The sequence below is a fragment of the Gracilinanus agilis genome, chromosome 4 (assembly GCF_016433145.1).
Source record: "Gracilinanus agilis isolate LMUSP501 chromosome 4, AgileGrace, whole genome shotgun sequence".
In the NCBI taxonomy this organism is placed as follows: domain Eukaryota; kingdom Metazoa; phylum Chordata; class Mammalia; order Didelphimorphia; family Didelphidae; genus Gracilinanus; species Gracilinanus agilis.
Window position 1 is genome coordinate 338,210,067 of NC_058133.1, and position 21,110 is coordinate 338,231,176.

Here is a 21,110-nt window from a genome sequence, read left to right on the forward strand (position 1 = left end):
CCACAAGCTCCCTTTCTCCCTCTCTTTAGATAAAAGAATGCTTAGAGTATTTTCATTCTAATTAGCAGCATATACTTCTTTTGGTAGCTAAGACTCTGGAATATAGCAAACTAATTTGTTCTGTCTAATTTGCTCAGTGATGATTAACTAGTTGTCTTCTCTGTCTAAATGAGAGACTGAAGTGCCCTGGCTGAATTTCCGTGGGGTCATTATGTTTCATGTATCACGTACTATCTCATTCTGTAGAATATTTTCAGGCTGTTAATTTAATTTTCAGATGTCCAAAATCATTAACGTTCCTGCTGACAGAGAATCAGTTAGACATAGCCAAAGCTATCTAAGATTGCTCTCCATGTTTATCCCTTTGGCTTTATTTTGTTTCTTTAGTGATAGCTTATTTTGGTACCTAGAAAGCATAATTTTCTGCTTCCTTCTGGTCTTGGCTATCTTGAGGGAGTAACAGGCAAGATATATGACTCCCATTTCCCCTCAGACTACATTTAACAATAGCATAACTAGGGCAGATTAAGTGGGGCAACTTTCCCTGAAGGGGATGCTGAGATTCAGCTTCTCAGTAAACTATGGACTGACTGGAGGAGTTTCAAGAGAGTTGCTAATAAAGCAAAATGCTTAATACCGAACTTTATTTTCCTGTTAGATTTTAAATTTGGATCTATTTCTAAAGAGAAAAACTTGGCTCCAAGACATAATAAAATATTTGTACTCAAGGCATGCTGTCCTTTGCAGGAGATATAGGCATCATCACTGTGCCTATTGGGATTCATATTCTCTTTCTTCCTTAGGAAGCTGAAAAAGCAACCATGTGTTACTATGCAAGTTATAAAATAGAGGACACATGGGGAGTGCGGGATAAAAGACTAACTGGAAGTAAGTATACAAGGTTCAAATTCTCACATTTTCAACTATAAACTGTATAGTACTGAACCACATCACAACCTCTCTGAGACTCAGTTTTCCCTTTTGCAAAAGGCAAAAATACCACTGCTTTCCTCTCTAACGACCAAATAGGAAAACAAAGTTTCTTGGAAGTCTTTAAAAAAACAGACACAATTGAATGTATAGAGGAGTCCACAAAAGGATAAAGTATGCAAAAATATAAAATAGGAAGGAAATATTTCTTAAACATTTAATATATACTAGGCACGAGGTCAAATATGTTATAAATATCTCATTTGAAATTTACAGTGTCCTTAGGAATTGGTATTATTATTATTCCTATTTTACAGTTGAGAAAACAGAAGCAGACAGAAGTTAGTTGACTTGGCCAGGATCACAGAGCTAGTAAATATCTGAAGTTAGATTTGAAGTCACAGCTACCTGACTCCAGACTCAACACTATATACACTGTGCCAACGACCTGTCCCAAATCATATGCAAAATATATACATGTACAATTTTTTTTTGGAGGAGGGAGAGTAAATATAGTAGCTACAGAAGTATTTGTGATTTTTTTGGCATAGAATACTGACAGTGAAGAACCTAGGTCTCAGAATTTCCTGGATAAATGACTTGCTTTGGATTATATAGTTAATATCTAATCAGGGAAACACTTGAACCCGAGTTGTTTCTGACATCTAGGCTAATCTTCTATTGATTAAATAATTAAGCTGCCTCTCCCTGTCTGTTAGTCTTTCTGTCTATATGTCTCTCTCTCTCTCTTTAGACAATTTATGATACATGGCATGATTTCTAAAATTTTTGATGCTCTAGGAGAGGAAATTGTGAAAAGAAATTTAGTGTAATTTAATAAATGAACAAAGTATTAGATAATAAATGAAGGGGGAAATAGCACTATGTCCATTATATGGCATCATTTCATGCATGTAATATAAATACAAATGGGGGAGCTCATAGGCTGCTCAGTGGATTTGATAGCCAGGCCTAGAGACGGGAGGTCCTAGGTTCAAATCTGGCCTCAGACACTTCCTAGCTGCGTGTCCCTGAGCAAGTCATTTAACCCCCATTGCCTAGCCCTTATCACTCTTCTGACTTGCAACCAATATATAGTATTGATTCTAAGGTAGAAGGTAAGGATTTAAAAAAAACACACACAAATGGGAGCTACAGTAGGATACAAGATTTGTGGTCAAGAATACCTGGGTTTAAATCCCAGCTCTGATGTTTAAGATCAATATCAGTGATTCCCAAAGTGGGCGCTACTGCCCCCTGGTGTGTGCTGCAGCGATCCAGCGAAGAGGTGATGGCCACAGGTGCATTTATCTTTCCTATTAATTGCTATTAAAATTAAAAAAAAATAATTTCCAGGGGGCTAAGTAATGTTTTTTCTGGAAAGGGAGCGGTAGGCCAATACAGTTTGGGAACCACTGATCTATATGACCCTGGGCTAGTCTTTTAACCTTTCTTTGACTCCACTTACTTTTTAAGTATTAAATGAGATACAAATCATAGATCATTCATGCATTTGTATACATACATACACACACATATAAAAATCCCACAAAATAGCCATAGATGATAAAAATCAGATAATAATTATAAAATGCTTAGCACAGCACCTGACACATAGGAAAAGTTATATAAAGGCTAACCATTTGGAATTATTAATAACTTGGGCTGCTCAAATAGTTGTTCTGTTCTATAGAATAGAAATAATTTGTTATTCTGGAAATAATAATTGTGTGATTTTTGAGGAGGAAGGGACCGTTCGGACTTTGCAATTTGTAAAGAGGAGAGTAGGGGAAAGGTTGTATAGGATATGTACTTCTATAAGTTTGCCTGGGGAACAAACAGAACTATTTTGATCCTTAATATTGAGATATATCAAATGTAAGTATGATACTATAAGATTGGTTGCCATATGTCACATTAAAATATCATTTATTATTTCATTCCTATTTCATGCTTTCAGAGAGACATTATAACCAAAATTAGGGCCAAAAAGTATCCAAGAAAGAAGGAGGAGGAATATGTATCATTTGAAGCAAAGCACTAAGGAATTTGGAGCAGGTTATTACTTGAAGAGACACATTATCACATTCTTAGGCTAACATTACCTTATCGTGTAACAATAGACAATATCATATTTCTATCGTACACTAAGGACACATCTCTAGGCAACTGTACTCCTCATTTCCTGTCTAAACAGATGCCTACTTCTTTTTTTATCCCCTGCTGACATAACATCCAGTCCCACAGCAGAATAGGGTAGACAGGCAAAAGTAGCAGCATATGTCACATAAGGCAGCATCACTTGAATGGCAGGAATTGGAATGTAACCTTTCACCTTTTAAAAAGTCCTTCAAATACAGCATTTAGCTCAAGAAAAAAAATGTGTATTTTTTTTTTACTATTTTAACACTTAGAAAAGAGAATTCTGCTGGATTTGATAAAAAAAAAAGAACTCTAAGTCATCTGGGCTTCAAACTGGCCATTATTTTCCAGAGCAGATAGTCCAGAAAGTTCTAATGCAAATGAACCTACAACTTCTCAGCTATGATCCAGAGATAATGTATGTGTGCAATACACCAAATAAGACACGTTCAGTTGGTCTTAGAAACAACACATTCACTAGACATGTGAATATTTATGTTTGGAAGACTAGTTATCTTAAAAAGTTCATTTATATGCTTTTCAGTCTCAATTTATATGCAAAGGTCAAAAGCCAATGTGGAATCTTGTCATTTAAATCTAAGTTTTTCCTTCAAGAGGAAGAAATGTCAGACATATAAATAATAATATACATATATATTACATATAACTATAACTATATATATACATATACCCCCACACAATCAAAAGCAAAATTGGACAATTGTTTCATAGATAGCCTAGGTACCCTTCAGGATATTTCTAAGGGAAGGGAGATACAGCTTATTATTGACTAAAAAAATCTCTGAGCTCACTATGTTCTTCATGGAAAGAGTTGAGAGGAGAGAAAGAAGTACAACAGGAAAGAGGTGAAGAGAGAAAGGCAAGACACAAACATCTGAATGACTAATGCAAGTTCCTTGAGTCAGTGAGAGAGCTGCTCCTTCCCCAATTTGTAGGAGGATTCTTGTTCCTAAAATCTTAAAGCCTGCTAAATGTAGACTTCCCCAATGATACTTTTCTCGCTGTGGAGAGCTTATGTTTTATACTGCTTCCCATGTGAAAAGTTCCTATACTCCTGTGAATTCTGTCATTTAATTTGCATAAGGCTCATGCTTTCTGATCATTGTTTGCTAAAGTGGTGTCTTGCTCTGTGGGACTATTTCTTCATAAAAGAAGGATTTCACGAGAAGCTAACCTGAGGAGCATAAGCTAAGTGATACTATCTTTTGTAGAGTAACTAGGGAAAGTAAAGTTTATCCTGAATCCCAAAAGAATTAAAGCCCTAGACTACCAAATTTGAGATATATTTAATATTTATTCTGGACCAGAGCTATTAAACATGAAGCCTGGCCCCATTCCAAGGAGTAGGATGGACCAATATAATTTGGAAATATTTAACAAAATAAACAAAAATACAATAGAAAATAGACCATGGGAATGTGTGATTTTCTAAGTCAACAAGCGTCTTTTAGGGATCTTTATGTATACTTTATTGGCCTCCCCTTTTCTTTTTCAGTTTGATACCACTATTCTATACTAATACTTTTTGAAGACAGGAGTAAAAAGGAGTGACTACCCAGTAAAAGCTATTCTCAATGTTACCTATCCTTCCCCTTCAAGATCACCATCAATGCATCCCAGACATCCTCCATAAGGATGGAAATTTCAGCCATCTTCTTTTGACTTAGAATAGTGGTTTCCAACCTTTTTTGGCCTACTGCCCCCTTTCCAGAAAAAAAATATTACTTAGCGCCCCCAGGAAATTATGAAACTATTTATTGAACTCAGAATAGAATGTAATACAAAAAAAGTGTGGCCATCACCACTCTCCCGGATCGCTGCAGCACCCACCAGGGGGCAGTGGCGCCCACTTTGGGAATCACTGACTTAGAATAAGGCTTTCCAAATTACAGATCTTATCTTGATATATTCATGCCATATGTGAGCAAAACTAGATAACCCATACATCCAAGTCATCCAACATACAAACATATACATATATGATAGAGAGTAGATAGAAGGTAAGCTCATAAGGAAAGCAAAAGTGGCAGAGGGGAAGTGGTTGACAAAGATTCCTGCAGAAGAGAAGATTGAGCTGAGTCCTGAAGGAGAAAGGGGAAGCTAGTAGAAACAGTTGAGGAGGGAAAGCACTCGTCAAGGGGGAAGCAGCTATTGCAAAGCACTGAGGTTTAAATAACAGCAGATAGGTAATACAGTTGGAATGTAAAGGGTGTGGAAGTGAGTAAAGTATAAGAAGGCTGGGAAAGTAGGAAGGAGCCCATTTGTGAAGAATGTTAAATACCAGAAGATTTAATATTTGATCCTGGAGATGATAGGGAGCCACTTCATTTACTCAGTAACAAGATGACATTGTCAGACCTACACTTTAACAAAATTGCTGTGGCAGATGAATTGGAGGATTACTGGAGCAGAAAGACATCTGAAGTAGGAAGCTACACAAAACTTAGTTGTTACATATTTATTCTATAATGTTCAGATAAGTCACACAGAACAAGTTTAATTTTTAAGAAAAACTTTAAATATAGTTACTGGTAAATTGACTAAAAATTTACTGCACATCCGATATATTTATGATAAAAAGTAGGTAGCATATAGATCCAATTGGGTTACAAATGGGAAATGAGCACATAGTACATCTGTATCCTGATTAGAATTCACCTAGTCAAATTTTAGTACAATTATATTAATGTATGTCCAGGCTGGAAATATAAAATACAACAGGTATGTCAAAATTAACAGCTTCACTATTTGGACTTCTAAGTTTCTATAGCATGTTACAGAGTACTTCCTTGAAGAGCAAAAAAAAAAAAACCCATTAAAGATGGCCTAATAAGACAGTTTGTGAAAAGTATATATTCCACAAGAATCACCGATTTCATTATCTCTGACTGAAAATATGGGTGTATTCTATACCTGTGATTAATTTGAAGGTGATTCCTGAATTCCTTAAAAATAAATAATTACATGTGATTTCTTCTGTGTAAAGAACTTTGATTTTGGAATTCCTTTCATCAATGCAAATCAGCAACAGCTCTATACATTAAAATCTTAGTTTCTTAGGGACATTGAAAAATTAAATAACTTGCCTATGCTTGGCTAGCAAGTATGTATCACAAGCAGATCTTGAACCTTGGTCTTCTTTATTTATCCTTTATCCACTCCCCTTGTCTACCTCTCAACTCACCCTTGTATCCAGAGGTCTCTAAATATCTATTTATGCTATGAGGTTAATACTTACTATCTCATGATTGATTGGCAATGAAATATGTTATCTAATGTAGGTAGATAATACAAAAAAGATGAAAGAACAGCAAAACGAAACACTCAATTATTTGGAAGTCCAACTTCAACATGATGTATTTGATCAAAATACTTTTAGACAGAATTGAACTGAAGTATTTCCATGCATTCAAGATAATTATTCTTTAACTTCATAATATTGCATTTGGTATTAACTAAGAATCAATTTTTTTGGAAAAAATATTTTCTTCTAGTTTCACCTGCCTTTTTGCTTTTACTTGTTATACTTTTTAATATATTTCATAAATTTTTATATATACTTTAAAACTGCAGCTGGTTAAGAATCATTTCTTACTTTTTTCCAAATGAATTCTGAGATTGACTAATATGGGAAAAAGCCATATATAATATGCAAATACTAGTAAGATACGAAATATAGTAGAATGAGCATCAGACAAGTAGTCAGTAGATTTGTGTTTCAGTCTCATTAGTGTAACTAAATAGCTGTGTGGCATGGGTTCAAATTTGATCTCAGATATTTACTAGGTATTTCACCCTGGGAAAATCCATTGATTTCTCTCAGTCTCAGACTCCTCATCTATAAAATGGGGAAACTGCCTCTAACTTATATAGTTAAGATGAGGACTGGGATTCCAAATCAGGTCATTTAACTCTAGTTCAAAATTCTTTCCATTATTAAAAAAGTTGTCTTCTAAAGCTCTTCTCTATACATGTGAGATTTTTAATGAAACTGAAACTAAGGAAACAGAGAGTGGTTCAGTGGACCCAAGTTCACTAACAAAATTGATAAGCACCTCACCTAAAGCAGCTATGCTTATCTAGCTCTGGAGTATTCTTGTTAATTGATTCAATAAACATTTAAGTGCTATCTATGAATAAGACCCTGTGTCTTTAGGGATAATAACCCTTCTGCTCCCAACCTCACAAGGTTATTATGAGATTCCAATGAGATAATATATGGAAAGTAGCTAGGAAACTTTAAAACACTATATAAAATTCAAGCTATTATTATTATTATTAATTTCCTTACAGACTATTTCTTTCCTCTTTGTCATCTCACCCCTCTTCTGTCAGGAAAGCAGTAAATGACAGGAGACAAAATATACCATTTTAGAAAGGTTGCTGACCCCTAGGCTAGTGAGTCTAATTCATGACCTCTATCCTGGGAATGGCTATGATACCAGGGATTAAATAGTGGCAGAGGGCAGAGAGAAAATGTCAGGGTTCTGAGAAAACAAAGACAAGATAGGAACTGTTGGGTGGTTTCTAGACAACAGGCAGCAGCCAGAGGGCATGCAGACATTGGAGGACAAGGCAAATAGAGATCTATAAATAGGTTGGCAGGCAGGATCCTAGAATGCTGGAATGAGAAGGAGGGCATTAGAACTGTCTGTGGCCATCAGAGGTTCATAAACACCAGGAGTTTTATGTCTGAGGCATGCGATTAACAGGGATTAAGATGAAGTAGTGAGTCAGGAACCTGGAAAAACAAACATGCAGTGGATCAAGGTCAGGCAGACAAGACAGTTGAGCCATCAGAGGTGAGAGTGAGACAGTGGTGAGAAAGGCAAGGAAATGAAACAGGGACTATGGAGAACACAGTTACCAGTAGCCAGGGTGAAGCAGTGGGTCGGACAGACAGACAAGCAGACAGCAAAGTCAATACTAGGCATCAGCAAGCAGAAGACTGTGAGGTCTTGACGTTGATAATGACATCTAGACCAGCCAGGAGTTTCTTATATGCTTCTTGTTAGGACAGGAACCAATCCCAGCACAGGGAGAGCAGGCAGGTTGAATGCACCTGGCTAGAAAGGGAGAGGGAAAGGGCAGCCATTGGAGGTAGAGCCTAACAATGACAAACCCCACTGGGGCTCAGAGTTTTTAAAAGGACCTCATCACTACAAAGTCATATAAATATTTTGAAGCACAACCACAAACATACATTAGTATTTTTAAGCACCTGCTATGTGTAGAACTTGGTACTAGAAGTTGGGAAAGGAAACATATTGTGAAAAAATCTAGTGCCCGCCTTTCTAAATTTTCCAGTTCAATAATGACAGGTGACACCAATATAAAAAGCTATAATACCCAGTGTTAAATAAAAAGTGTATGAAAACCGGTTCCAGAAAATAGGTATTAAAACATAAATCCCTTTTATCAGTAGAGATGTGAGATACAAGGGTATGAAATGTTGCATGAATTGTCAGGTGTGGTTCCTCTGATGATTAGTGTTACTTGCGATTTTTTGTGATAAAGGAGATCTCCATGGTAGGTGGGGCTTCCCACATGTATCAGGACATGACTGTAGTATTAAAGGCAAAAGGGCATCAATAAAGCTTTTTAATTGTTTGCTAAATATTTATAAAAAATGCTTAGGCACTTTAAAAAATGGAATCTATCCTCCTTTCCAAGGCCAGGAATGCGAATCACTGTGGAATATATAAAGTCTTCCTTCCTTCTAGTTTTTCTTTTCTGGCTTTCTTCTTTTCCTTCCTTTTCTCACTTCATATATTCCTGTTATTTTTTCTCTAGTATTTATTGAGCATCTTTTTTTTTCCAAATGACTATCCTAGATGCTATGAAGAATACAGAAGTGCTTCCCTAAATTTCTTCTATTCTTAAGCCTCTTAGATGAATTACTTCTTTCATGACTCAGGAGAGGGCTTTATTTTCTACTTGAATGGAAAAAAGGGCCATTATCCAAGATATCCCTTTTCCCTATTATTCTACATCTCCAAAAACATTGATAGCATCTCTTAATTTCTCTTCCTTTCTTCAGTCTTTGAAAGGGTCATCACAAAGGTGAAATGTCTTGTTTTACCCTTAAACCTGTGATCCTCACTTCTTCAACAACCTACCATGTAGTCATCATCCTTACTCTCTAAACCCGACCCTCTCTTTCACCTTCTCACTTTCCATACCTTTTATTGGATCCCAAACTGATTCCTACACATATGCAAAAGTCTTCCTATCCTTTTTAAAAAAAGAAAAACATTCTTCACTTCAACCTCAAGCTACTGACCTAATTCTCTCTTTCATAGTTAAATTCCTAGAAAAATAATTGGTCTATATTTAATATCTCTAATTCCTTTTTTCTCATCCCTTAACCCCTTCTTTAACTATCAACATCAATTTTACAGACTGGCTTTGAGCTTCGCCATTCAGCTGAAATTTATTTTTCAAAAATGACTAATGATATCTTAATTACTCAATCAAATGACTTTTTGCTCTCTCTGACCTGTTATTTCTTGTCCTCTTTGCATCTTGTGATCACTAATCACCCTCTCCTTTTGAATATTTTCTTTTTCCTGGGTATTTGTGACTATTATCTATTGGTTTTAGTTCTACCATTCTCACTATTCCTTTTCAGTCTCAGTCTGACAATCTAAACACTATCCCCCTAAATATGAATGAATTACAAGGCTTTCTCCTAGGCTCTCTTTTCTTTTTTCTCAAAGCTCTTCTTTAGATGATTTCATCAACCCCAGAGATTCAGCTCTCATCTCTATGTAGATTACACCCAAGTTTAGCTATCCAACCGTAGTCTCTCACTTGAGTTCTTATCTCATATCATGGTCTATGGGATACTTTCAATTGGATGTTCCACTTGCATTTCATGTACAAACAAAACTCATGATTGATCCCCCTTCAAATAAACACCTCTTTCCTTAACTTTTTTTTCTCTTTCAAGGGAACTATCATTCTTATAGTTAACCATGGTGTGCATCTTCAAAGTCATCCTCAACTATTTCCTCTCACCACTCATATCTAATTAGTTGTCATATCTTGTAGATTTGCTCTCCATAACATATCTTTCATCTTTCCCCTTTTTTCTCCATTCATATGGCTGACATCCTAGTTCAGGCCCCTATGGCCTATCCCCTGGACTACTGCAAAAGCTTCCTAATTGGTTTCACTGCTTTCATTCTCTTTCCTCTCCAATTCACCCTTTACATGCTTGCTAAGCTGATATTCCTAAAGTCCACAGCACTGCCCTGCTCAAGAAGCTCCACAGGCTTCCATTACTTCTAGGATAAAATACAGATCCCTTTGTTTAGCAATTAAAGCTTTTCATGATCTGATGCGAAGCTGTTTTCTAGGCTTATTGCACATTATTACATTTCTAGCACTGTATATTGTTATCAAATTGACATGATTACTAGTCCCTCTTTATGACATCTAATTTTCTCTCTCTTTATTTTTAAAGGCTGATGCCATGTCTGGAATGTGTTCTATGATCACTTTTACCTCACAGAATCTCTTCCTTCCTTTAAGACTCAAATCAAGTGCCTCTTTCTAGATGAGACCTAGTTTGCTATACCCAGTTATGATTGTCCTTTCATTGCATTTTGCATTTACTTATCTGTATACCTGCAATTCTTGAAAGCAGATTATTCAGTTTTGTCTTTCTATTTCCTACACCTAGTTTAGTATTTGACACATTAGGTGCTTAATAAATGATAATGGTGTGAGGCAACAGATGATAGTTTCAGTCTAATCCAATGGAGGAGATAAAACACACACAAATAACAGTAAGTCAAAACAGAACTGTAAGAAAGTATCTACAATTACAATGATATGAGAACATAGTAAAGGGAGGGTCAAGCCATGACAAGCAAGGTTCCTGCTATTGCTTTTGTCTTCAATGTATTGATAAATATCAAAACAACTTAACCATTATGATTAGTGACTCTATTTTAAAAAGGTCTCTGAGAAAGACGTTTCCCAAAAGAAAGACATATAATGAAAATACATGTATATATGCACATATGAATATAGCATGTACATACCAGTCCCAGGAATAGGTTCTGTCAAATCTTATGCTTGGGAACATAAATGTCAATATTTCCTTACGCCAACTTCCTCAAAGTAAGAAACAGTCCATGTACCATTGGGATTTGACCCACCAAATTGTCTGGTTGGATTGGTCTCCTGCTGTGCATATAGAACTACACTGCACTTTAAATAAAGGGATTTTTTCAAAGATAGGTAACACACTCCTCTACTATATTAAAAGAATATGTTACGTTGGGTTTCAAACTAGTATATTTTTACCACGATTATACTCTTAATAAAATATGTCTCAATATAGGATACCACTCTCCAAATTAAAGATGGAGAAGATAAAGGAAATCATAAACATTCTTAAATGGGATGATTCAATAATCTCATATTATTTATCATCTTCAATTTGCATGAAAGAGCTTCGCATCAAGTTATCTCATTTTATCCCATAATATCACAATAAGAAATGTGTTTTCATAGATAAAGTATAAAATTGGAATTATTTAAAGTGCAGGAGAAACACAGAAAGCAATTAGGTTATTAGTTTTGCCAACATTAGTTTCCAGAATTGGAGTGCCATTGCTTTTCTTGGAGAATGCATCTGTAATCTTAAAAAATACAATTAGATCAAAGGGCAGGCATTCTTTTATCGCTCTTTGGGCATAGTTCCAAATTGCCATCCAGAATGGTTGGATCAGTTCACAACTCCACCAGAAATGCATTAATGTCCCAATTTTGCCACATCCCCTCCAACATTCATTACTCTCCCCTGCTATCATTTTAGCCAATCTACTAGGTGTGAGGTGGTACCTCAGAGTTGTTTTCATTTGCATTTCTCTAATTATTAGAGATTTAGAACACTTTCTCATGTGCTTATTGATACTTTTGATTTCTTTATCTGAAAATTGCCTATTCCTGTCCCTAGCCCATTTATCAATTGGGGAATGGCTTGGTTTTTTATACAACTGATTTAGCTCCTTGTATATTTGTGTAATTAGACCTCTGTCAGAATTTTTTTCTTATAAAGATTTTTCCCAGTTTGTTGTTTCCCTTCTGATTTTGGTTGCATTGTTTTTGTACAAAACCTTTTTAATTTAATATAAGCAAAATTATTCATTTTACATTTTGTAATTTTTTCTAACTCTTGCTTGGTTTTAAAATCTTTCCGTTCCCAGAGATCTGACAAGTATACTATTCTGTGTTCACCTAATTTACTTACAGTTTCTTTCTTTATATTCAAGATCATTGATCCAGCCATACCATTTCTGGGATTGTACCCCAAAGAGATCATAGATAAACAGACATGTACAAAAATATTTATAGCTGTGCTTTTTGGTGGCAAAAAAATGGCTGAACAAATTGTGGTATATGTTGGTGATGGAATACTATTGTGCTCAAAGGAATAATAAACTGGAGGAATTCCATGTGAACTGGAAAAACCTCCAGGAATTGATGCAGAGTGAAAGGAGCAGAGCCAGGAGAACATTGTACACAGAGACTGATACACTGTGATAAAATGGAATGTAATGGATGTCTGTAGTAGCAGCAATGCAATGACCCAAGACAATTCTGAGGGATTTAGGGAAAAGAATGCTATCCACATTCAGAGGAAGAACAAACTGCTTGAACACTTGGGTTAATGAGGACATGATTGGGGATGTTGACACAAAAAGACCACACCAATGCAACTATCAATAATATGTAAATAAGTCTTGACTGACCACACATGTTAAAACCAGTAGAAATGCAAGTTAGCTATGGGGGTGGGGTTGAAGGGGTGAAGGGTAAAGTAAAAACATGAATTATGTAACCATGGAAAATTTTTCTAAAAATAAAAAAAATACAATTAGAATGTCCTTTCTAATATTTTGCCTAGGTAATATAGAGTTACTCTCAGGTTTGCTTTATACACATTCCTACTACTGACTGTCATGCTGAGAATTCTTCTCCAGTCTTAAACCTTATGGCTTCCATTAAGCCTCAACTCAAATCTTGAAGCCTGCAAGAGGACTTTCTTGGTCCTCCATACTTCCAAAATGTATTGCCTTTCCTCTAAAATAACTTGCTAGTTACTTGGCATATATCTCATAATACCAATAAAACAAAACCCCAGAATCTGATTTATGTATACATATTTTCTTTCTTCTTCCTTCTTTATTGAGGTTTTAAAAAAGAAATAAGCCAAACAGACCACCATTAGAAAGAAGGAACAAAAATTTCCCACAAATTTTCACTATTTCCAAATTTGTTCCAAAATAGCATTTTAGACAATCCAGTTCTAATGATAAAATATGATGAGGTCATGGTTAGCCACTAACTTAATTCTCAAATCAGAGTTATTGACTTATTTTAGCTTTGGGGAATTTATGGACTTTTCACATCCTCCTACTTTTCTCACGAGATAATTTAGCAGGAAATATAAGCCAGCTGTAGCCCAACTTCATGCCCACAGTGGCAATTTCCACTGTCATAATCCAGTTTTTATATTGAAACTGAGCCCCTAAAATGACAAAGATATATTCCACTATGAGTGGCCGTATGTACCCTTGCAGCGCACTGGGACATAGATCTTAAGTTTAATAGATCTACTATAACCTTTGAAACCTATTGCTGCAAACTACAAAAGGAAATATATTCCTTCCAGTTGCTAGGGGTCATGAAATTTTGGCAGACAATATTATAAGTGCTTTGTTAATCTGAATTTGTGAAGATAACCTAGTCTACTATTTCCACAATATAAGTGATTGTTCAAAGCATATAATGTTATCTTTTTTTTCACTAAATTGTATCAACTTAAAAATTCTGACTATATGATGACAAAACTATATTCAGAAACATTATAATATTATTTCATCATTACTATATAGCATTTGTGTGTATACACATGCTTCTTTTAAAATTATTTACATATTGATATTACAAACATAACACATTGGTAAATGTTAGAATTTCTCGCATATATTCACCAACAAATATTGATATTTGCATGTTTCTGTCTATGCATATTTAAATAACCTACCCTTTCTCAATGTAATTTAAATAATTTTATATTTGTATAATTAACAAGTTATAAATATTATAAAAATATGTGTATTGCAACTTTTATATATAAATGTATTCTGTGGATGAAAACAATGTTTTGTTTTGTTTTTTGGTCAGTCACTCTGTGTTGCTCTCCCAGTGTTTGCTTAACATTGTAAGAAGATACCTCAGATACATCCTAGCTGTGTGACTCTGGGCAAGTCACTTAACCCCTATTACATAGCCCTTACAGCTGTTCTGCCTTAGAACCAATACATAGTTTTGGTTCTAAGATGGGAGGTAATGGTTTAAAAAATAAAGATATTAAGATAATGAAACTTGAGCCCTGTCCTAGATGGAATTGCATATTGCATTTATTTATTGATATAAAATAAATCTATTTGAAACAAAAATAATATTTAGAAGGCAATAAAATGAATGGAAATTATTATAAACTAAAATAATCTAGTATTAAATGAGTTCATAATATTAATAAACAGAATTTCGTAATAACTACAAAATGTTTTTAAAATATTATCACATTTTATCCTGGCAGCCAACCTGGAAGGTGGGTATTAAAAATAATTTAGATACAAGGAAATAGAGAGGGTAAATGACTTGTCTAGGATCACATAGCTGGTAAGTATCAAAGTCTAGTTTTGAACTTAGGTCTTCTTGACTCAGAGTCCAGCTCAGTCTCCACTGTGACACTTAGTTGCCTATATGATTCCATATTTATAGTCTAATAAAGTTTGGATTTGGGGGGATGTTGTGATAAGGTAGAAAGAATAGTCACACTAATTAAATCAAAGACATTTTGGAAAAACTGAAGCTATTCCATATTAGGTTATATTCCCCAACCTTTATCTGTGAGTCTACACCTCCTCGACTCCCGCCCAAATACCATACTTTTCTCATATTTATTCCTTATACTCTGGTATAAACTGTCATATTCAGTATTCTTTCTAAATCCAAATTTAGTGTGTTCAGACCAACTCAGCTATCTTCAAGAAAAATTTTACAACACGTTATTTTTGTGCATGATGACTTCTTATGGGATAATTAATAGGCTAAATAATATACTATATCATATTATTAAAAGTAAATTGAATTTTTAATATACCTCATAGTTATTTCACTTCTAATTCCATACCATTTTATAGTTCTTATTCATACATATCTCACACTAAAGAAGGAAGCCTACAAAATAAAAATTGCTCAATACAGTCTAAGTTAAAATATATATATAATAAATAAAAATAAAGGAAATTTGATTATTCTTCTTATATAGTCTCAGATTCTTTGCATATAGTAACCAAGTTCGAAGATATAGCTGCTTACAAAATTCTCATATTCTCAACTGCATTCCTGATTAAATTCTTTATAGTATATACCTATTCCAATGCATTGCACTTGGTCTAATACAGTGTACTGAGAGTGCTTAATACCTTTTGACTAGCTGACCATTTGTATATTAAAGAGTTATTGATCCAGATTTTCTCAGGAATAAGCTGCCTAGGAATAAAGTAGGCACTAATGAAAGTTACATTAACTTTCCCAAGTCACTTGGATGCCAATAGCACATGGCAGTAGTAATTTACTAAATGATAACCTAGTGGCCATACAAAATTAATGCAGCTTCCTAAAGTGCCTAATTAATACCCATGAGTCACTTGGGCACTGGGAAAAATCTGGCTCCTGCAGAAGCATTATGTATAAGGGAATTCCCCAACATATGAATGGATTGTGTCCTAAAAGTTCATTGTTCAAGTGGGTTATTTTCAAAATTGAAAGTACTACCTACAGAAAAGACATTATCAAAATAAACTAAGTTTCTTGACTAGTCTACAGAAACTAGACAAGCCCATAATATTGTTGAGATGCTATATAATTGCAGTGAAAAAATAACAGAATATTGCCTCAATCATATTAGTTAGAAAATGAAAATTTAAAAAATAAGTTGTGATTTTATTTATGATAAACACAGATAATTTATTAAATGAAAATGCTATACGTCTCTGAAGATCCCTTCTTATTTTTTCTGCCTGAGATAAATACTCAATATGTATTCACTCTACTTCCACTGACTAATTCCCATGTTTGGAAACTCTGGCCCACACTGTCTTGGCTCACTGATGCTGGGCTCTCTACCTGTGCCTTCATTGTATTTGACATGGTGTACTGGGTAGACTGCTGAACTTAGATTCAAACATATTTGTATTAAAATTCCAGCTCCGGCACTTATTTAATGGATGATCATGGGAAAACGACTTAAACTTTCAAAGCTTCAGTTACTTTGTCTATAAAATAGAGATCTAGAATTGTAAGAGACTTAAGAGGCTATCTAGACCAATCTCCCCCATTCCCTTCGCAAATAATTTATATCTATAGTATCTACCTCATAGGATATTGTAAAGCTTAAATGAAATAACATATGCAAATGTTTCAAACTTAATAAAAAGCTATGCAACTTGGATGTAACTACTCTCTCATCTTTTCCTAACCACCTCAAAAAAGAATTAAAAAGTTTAAAATTATGAGGCATCAACATTTCCAATTGCCCCTAGGAGAAGAGGAAAGTATAATACTTAAATATTTGTCCCAGTTAAATCTCATTCTTTTTCTCTGTCCCTTCCCTCTATCTTTGAAAGAAAGAAACAGAAGGGAGCCAGGAGGGCTGGCTCAGCAAATGCACCAAAGCAGTTTCCTGCCTAACCTAGATTGTTTGCTCCATTGATAGCAGGGACTGTGTCTTATTTATATTTGTGCCCTTGTTAGGGACTTGGGTGTCCAGGGCATAAAAGACTCTTAACAGATGTTTATAAATGTAATTGAGAGGTTCATGGGGGAACTAAGTAAAATTTTACTTGATACAGGTCTTGCTGTCTAAAGGAGAAAACGGGAAAGAGAAGAGGCTCAAGGAATATGAAGAAAAAAATCTTTCTCCATCAGTCTTTTTTTGGGGGTGTGCAGGTATTCATGATTCAGGTGTTTCTATTTCAAAATATATCTATATAGAGTTACTCTTTAGTTAAATGAAAGATATAGGTCAAATTTTTGAATAATGATAACAACTGACATTGACATGGGTGTTTGAAGTATATATCAATTTTGCAGCTGAACAAATGGAAATACTTAAGATGTTAAGGTACTTGTCCATCGTCATGCAGCTAGGGAATGTATAAAGTGGGATTTGAACCCATGTCCTCAGAGTAGCAAAGTATGCTAAACTGCTTCTAAAGACATTTGGGTTGTTGGATATAAGAACACATGCTATGAAGAGAAAAGAAACTACTTTAGCATCAGTAACTAAAACTCTTAGTTAAATAATGTGCAAGAAATCATGACTAAAGGTTCAAGTAATAAAGCCAATGATTTCATCATTATTTCTAATATCTTTCACTTTCTTACAAATTTGGAATATTCTTTTCCCTATCACTGTCTAAAACTTCAGTAAGAATGATTATTTTAAAATTTCAATTTGAATCACTTTTCCCTATCCTATCAAAATATTTCCTGTTGAATGAATTCTATTCTATAGAATTACAGATTAATTGGGGGAGGAACTTTTTAAGAATAGGTATAGTACAATAAAGTAGTAATGGATTACCAAATTTATTAGAGAAAATATTATTTTCAAGCCTTGCATTTTTACTATGATTCCATTCTTTTGGAAAAATTATTATTTCGTATACCTACTTCCCCCTTCATTTAAAATTGCTTTGGCTACAGAGAGGATCTTCATGATCTTCCCTAGACAGTAGTAGTAAACAGCATCCTCCCAGTCCCTCGAACTTGGAACCTCAACTTGCAATGTGCCATCCTTGACTACTTACTATCACTTCACCATTCATACCTAATCTTTTGCTAAGGCCCATTGATTTCACGTTAGCAGTATCTCTAGATTATTCTATCTTTTCTCCACTGCCACCACTCTGGAGTAGGCAGGCCCTCAGCAGCTCATGTCTGGACTTTTGTAGTTGCCTGTTGCTAAATCTTCTTGTCTCAAATCTTTTTCCCCTTCAAATGTCTCTCCTCCCTGCACTCAATAAACTCTAGTGATTCTTAATCGCCTGACCATTCCATAAAACAGTAACTTTCAGCTCCAGTAAGTTCTCTGGCTATCCCTCATGCCTGGAATTCTATCCCACATCATCTCTGTCTACTACTGACTTTTCTGGCTTCCTTTAAGTTCTATAAAAAAAGCCCACCTTCTACAGAAAGCCCCCCTCTTAATTCTAGTACTTTCTTTCATTTAACTATTTCCTGTTTATTTTGTGTATAACTTGTTTGCCCCCGGTTGTTTTCTTGTAATCTCCTCCATTAGATTGTGACTTCTTTGAGGGCAGGGACTGAAATTACATGTGCGTGAAAAGAACTGGTTTAACTGGTTTATTAAGCCTTCAGTTCTTTAAAGAATATAAATATGCATATGCACACACATATATCTATGTGCATCAAATATAGGCTATATGTGACATGCAATATGCTGAAAAATGTTTCAATTCTTATGTGTCAACATGCAATAACCCGAACAGGAGAGATTTTACAAACAACTTTCAAACTTGCAATTACTAAAAATTTTCTTTTGGTAATCAATAACAAAAGAATGCAATCATAGCTAGATGAGTTATATAGATAGATAGGTAGGTAATATAGATTAATGATATATAAAGGGACATAATGGAGGACATTTTCTCCTCACTCAAAACCATAACATCTATCCACATTTTCTGTCACTTATAGCTTTATAAGATACCCCAGTGGCTTGTTTCCTGAGCCATGAAGCATGAAGTAATTTATGAACACCTTTCATTGCAAGTTCAAATAATATGATTATCTTACTGTGCAACGTAGCATGGTTCTTTATTTTGGTTTCCTAGCATTTTAAGATTACTGATCTGGCATGAAGTAAAAGCGACACTTTATTAGAAAGCAACACAACCATCAAGTAAATACTAGTCCAATCATCCATCCCATTCATATAAGAAATCGTGTTGACAAAGGACTCAACTTATAATCAAATAGAAACCCAAGGCCTTCACATCAGATTGTCCCAGATATCACACTGATAATGGCCAAACAAAATGAATACTATTTTTTTTTGTTCAGGAATAAAATATGTCTTCTTATGCCTGACTCTTTAAAGTCTCCATTATATTTTTGGAACACATCCTTAATTCACACTCTAATTTCTCTAGGAAGCTAATGAAAGTTCTTATGTAGTGTATTTTATCCAGAAATTGCTGCATATCAAAAGAAAAAGAAAATGAATTTATTTTCTGTATAGCTAGTATTTATGTAACGTGATTATGCCTTAGATGAAAGGTATCTTATTAGGAAGGATATGAGTATTGAAAATCAAGAAATTTTAAAATTAGATTTGAAGAGCTCTCAAAATTATTAGCCAAAGCAAACGAAGTAAAAGATTTTACCAGTCATCTAATGCCTGAGGTGGAAGCAACGAAGAGAAGATGTTTATGGTCCAGGGAAGAGAAACATCAAATATTCACAATGCTACATGTGTAGGAAATATTTTCAGGAGATTGTAAGCATGAAGAAATGGAATGCCTTGTGATAACTAAAGAGAATTGCCTAATTGCCTTCATTATGGTATACAGTAATGGTGTCAAACTCAAATAGAAATGGGTCTCTGTTGCCATTTATTAACTTAGAAGATCACATATTAACATTATCTATATAGTATTGAATTTTATTTATTTTGTTAAACATTTCCCAATTATATTTTCATCTTGTTTGTACTATTCTCAAAAGAGCTTTATGGACTGCTTCTGACCTCTCATGGTAAGTTTGGTACCTCTGCTGTAGAATAATGACCGTGAGGAATCAGAAGAGAGAGGCTTCTTATGTTGCCCTTTGTATTTCCTATCTCTATATATATGGTACCTTGGGAAAGTCATTCCATTTTTCTTTCCTTCACTTTCTACCTCTGTAAAATGGAGATAAAACCCTTGTTCATCTTATCTTACAAAGTTATTTTGAGGATTAAATTAAGATCATGGATGAGAAATTATATAAAAACAAAAAAGTCTTCACAGATAAGATTCTTTTTATGGGTAGTCTAATTTTAGAAATATGCAAACCAATTTTATCTAAATCACATTCAGGAAAAGAATTCAGGCTGTTTAGAGCCTGTCCTATATGAACATCTTCCTCTGCATCCATACCAAGCTGACCATCCTCTTAAAATTCCAGGGATATCTGTATTAAACATTGTAAGTCAGTAGAATATTCAGTTTATTAATGTCTATGCAGATGGGGAAATATTCACATGAAACCAAGCACACCATGAAGTGCTTTCCTTTTTCTCATTACTTAAGGTTATAATGGCTAAAATGCAAATCAGGAAGTGTGGAATGAAAATCAGATTTTAGAAATGGTAGCAACCCAGAGATTTACACTTAAATTCAATTACACCTTTAAAAAGATTTAAGGTTTAAAAAAATTACACCTATAAAAAGGTTTAAGGAAATTCATTAATTTAATCTGATTTCCAAGTAAGCTGGCATTTTCTTATCTTTTTGTAATGTCATTTGTTTAAAATCCACAAGTGCATTATTTCTTATTCATTTTAAAATTTAAATATTTCCTCATGATCTAACAGTTTTAACTTCAAAATGATATCCTAATTCAGTCCTACAGAGATACGCTACACATTCAAACATCTGTTGAGGTGCAGAGGCTTGCATTTTTATTGAATTATTGAATCCTTTTGAATTTGTTTTTTAGCTTTAATGAAGGAAATTTTATTTGTTAAATGCTTGAAACATTTAATATTGTTCCTATAATAGCTTTCTAAAAAAAAGGAAAGAAAATATACTCCTAGACGTTCTCCATATGTAGGGAGATAGGCAGAAAATTCATATTGTTAATTATAGTATTTTCAGTCTTCAATGCATTTTTTCTATTATAAAATACTGAAAAAAGCT

General features: G+C 34.4%; 1 protein-coding gene across 6 annotated transcripts in view; it reads right to left on the reverse strand.

The window, feature by feature from the left end:
- Window positions 1-21,110, reverse strand: part of EPHA7 (EPH receptor A7) — a 216,539-nt gene that overhangs the window by 39,336 nt on the left and 156,093 nt on the right. The window lies entirely within an intron of this gene.